Raw genomic sequence first — 3,084 nt, forward strand, 5'->3', positions numbered from 1 at the left:
CAGTCTGGGGCTAAACAACAACTTAAAAGCTTCTGGAGTGGCTCATCCTTTAAAGAATCAGCTGAATGATCAATCCACCCCTTCCCCGAGAACACGCTAGCTTCAGACCACAACACAGTTGCTGTGAGCATGTCCTTCCCATCACCAAAAACATTGACGCTGCTCTAGTGTGGTCGTGGAAGGAGGATGCCGGGACAACGACTGAGGCTCAAGAGGAAGAGCAGCTGAGCGGGAGGAATGAAGTGCCCCAGCGCTGGAGCAGATGTGTTCGGTTTCGTGGTGTTGGGGTGCGCATGGTCCCGGGTCCTGAGCTAGGAGCTCCTGCTGCTCTGCAACTCCAGTTCAGTTCTTGCGGCCCGTTTGCAAGGCCTGGAAGCACCAACCGCAACGGTGCTTGCCCTGTGCTCCGTACTCGTCCTGGGCCTTCGCAGGGGACAGTGCAGACCATCTCGTCTCTGGTGCTCCGCGTACCCTGGCTGAGCGGGCATTGAACCGTGGGGACTCCGAGCTTGGACGTCTCTCACGAGTGGAACATCTGCAGAGGATAAAGGACTGAAAATGGCCGACGTGGTGACGTGACGCACATGTGGCAGCTCAAAACCTCACTGCAACTGCGGAAAGCCTGACCAATTCATGGAGCACATCATAACATCCTGTTCCCGAATCACGTTTCAGAGTGACATCTTTCTCTCTCCTATCTTTCTCTCTCCTCTCTTTCTCTCCCTCTCTTTCTCTCCGTCGCCCTCTCTTTCTCTCCCTCGCCTTCTCTCCCTCTCCTTCTCTCTCTTTTTCTCTCCCTCTCCCTCTCTTTCTCTCCCTCGCCCTCTCTTTCTCTCCCTCGCCCTGTCTTTCTCTCCCTCGCCCTGTCTTTCTCTCCCTCGCCCTGTCTTTCTCTCCCTCGCCCTGTCTTTCTCTCCCTCGCCCTGTCTTTCTCTCCCTCGCCCTGTCTTTCTCTCCCTCGCCCTGTCTTTCTCTCCCTCGCCCCCTCTTTCTCTCCCTCTCTTTCTCTCCCTCTCTTTCTCTCCCTCGCCCTCTTTCTCTCCCTCTCTTTGTCTCCCTCACCCTCTCTCTTTCTCTCCCTCTCTCTTTCTCTCCCTCTCCTTCTCTTTCTCTCTCTCCCTCGCCCTCTCTTTCTCTCCCTTGCCCTCTCTCCCTCGACCTCTCTTTCTCTCCCTCGCCCTCTCTTTCTCTCCCTCGCCGTCTTTCTCTGCCTCGCCCTCTTTCTCTCCCTCTCCCTCTCTTTCTCTCCCTCCCCCTCTCTCCCTCTCTTTCTCGCCCCCTCCCTCTCCTTCTCTTTTTTTTTTTTTTTTTTGTATACTGAATCGAGGCTCGTGAAAGAGCTAACATTTACTTCACAAACAAATCAACCAGACAAACAAAATATATAATAAGAGGGAGCGGAAAACAAGATGGGGAGAGAAGGGGAAGCACACAAACATAACATTTGAGAGCAGGGAGATGTGTGGAAGGGAGAGGGCTTGGGGGGAGGAGGCGTGGGAAGGGGGGGGGGGGGGGGGGGTGGTGGAGAGGAAGTATAAAACACAAGGACACCAAGGACTTCCAGGACAGAAGTTGGTATTTCAAAAAAGTGGAATTGGGGTGAAATTAGCGGGGGTAGAAAAGATCAAGGTTTTGGATGGGGGAAGATAAGAGATGGTGGTGAACAGCTGTTTTAAAGACCTGGAGGGTGCAGTGGGATTGAAGAGAGTGAGGGAGTTTGTTCCAGAGGCGGGAGAAAAGAGGAATAAAGGAGTGAAGGTGAGCAGAGAGTCTTGATTTTGGCAGTTTGACCATAAGAGGGTTGCAGGCAGATCTTGTGCGACCTGTAGGAATATTTGCGGGACAGAGCCCAGAGAGAGCTGGGGGGGCAAGGCCAGAGAGGAGTCGGTAGAAGATGGAAAGACCACCAACCTGCCTGCGGTGAGTGAGTGAGAGGCCCTTGGAGTTAGCTTCATCGCGGGAGATTCCAATGATTCTGTTAGCTCTCCGCCTCCCTCTCCTTCTCTCCCCCTGCCCCTCCTTCTCTCCCCCTCCCTCTCCTTCTCTCTCCCCCCCTCTCCTTCTCTCTCCCCCCCTCTCCTTCTCTCCCCTCCCCCCTCCCTCTCCTTCTCTCTCCCCCCCTCTCCTTCTCTCTCCCCCCCTCTCCTTCTCTCCCCCTCCTTCTCTCCCCCTCCCCCTCCTTCTCTCCCCCTCCCCCCTCCCTCTCCTTCTCTCCCCCTCCCCCCTCCCTCTCCTTCTCTCCCCCTCCCCCCTCCCTCTCCTTCTCTCCCCCTCCCCCCTCCCTCTCCTTCTCTCCCCCTCCCTCTCCTTCTCTCCCCCTCCCTCTCCTTCTCTCCCCCTCCCCCCTCGCCCTCTTTCTCTCCCTTGCCCTCTTTCTCACTATCCCTCTCTTTCTCTCCCTATCTTTCTCTCCCTCACTTTCTCTCCCTCTCTTTCTCTCCCTCTCTTTCTCACCCTCGCCCTCTCTTTCTCTCCCTCGCCCTCTCTTACTCTCCCGCTCTTTCTCTCACTCGTCCTCTCTTTCTCTCCCTCGCCCTCTCTTTCTCTCCCTCGCATTCTCTCCCTCGGCCTCGCTTTCTCTCCCTCGCCCTCTCTTTCTCTCACTCGCCCTCTCTTTCTCTCACTCGCCCTCTCTTTCTCTCACTCGCCCTCTCTTTCTCTCCCTCGCCCTCTCTTTCTCTCCCTCGCCCTCTCTTTCTCTCCCTCTCCTACTCTCCCGCTCTTTCTCTCACTCGCCCTCTCTTTCTCTCCCTCTCTTTCTCTCACTCGCCCTCTCTTTCTCTCCCTCTCTTTCCGTCCCTCGCCCTCCCTTTCTCTCCCTCGCCCTCCCTTTCTCTCCCTCGCCCTCCCTTTCTCTCCCTCGCCCTCCCTTTCTCTCCCTCGCCCTCTCTTACTCTTACTCTTACTCTCACTCTCACTCTCTTTCTCTTTCTCTCCCTCTCCACCAGGCCAATGGATTTTAGGGACTTAAACCCAAACCGGGACGACAGCTTCTGCTTACCCATATGAAAGTAGTTCCACATGATTTTGATTGGATGAATTCCACGTTCGTCGCCATGGTAACGTGAGGTTGGTTTCACGTCA

At 55.4% G+C, this 3,084-nt stretch overlaps 1 protein-coding gene across 1 annotated transcript in view; it reads right to left on the minus strand.

Moving 5' to 3' along the window:
• Positions 1 to 3,084, minus strand: part of TSEN2 (tRNA splicing endonuclease subunit 2) — an 841,321-nt gene that overhangs the window by 518,188 nt on the left and 320,049 nt on the right. The window lies entirely within an intron of this gene.

The sequence above is a fragment of the Myxine glutinosa genome, chromosome 4 (genome assembly GCF_964187855.1).
Source record: "Myxine glutinosa chromosome 4, kmMyxGlut1.1, whole genome shotgun sequence".
In the NCBI taxonomy this organism is placed as follows: Eukaryota; Metazoa; Chordata; class Myxini; order Myxiniformes; family Myxinidae; genus Myxine; species Myxine glutinosa.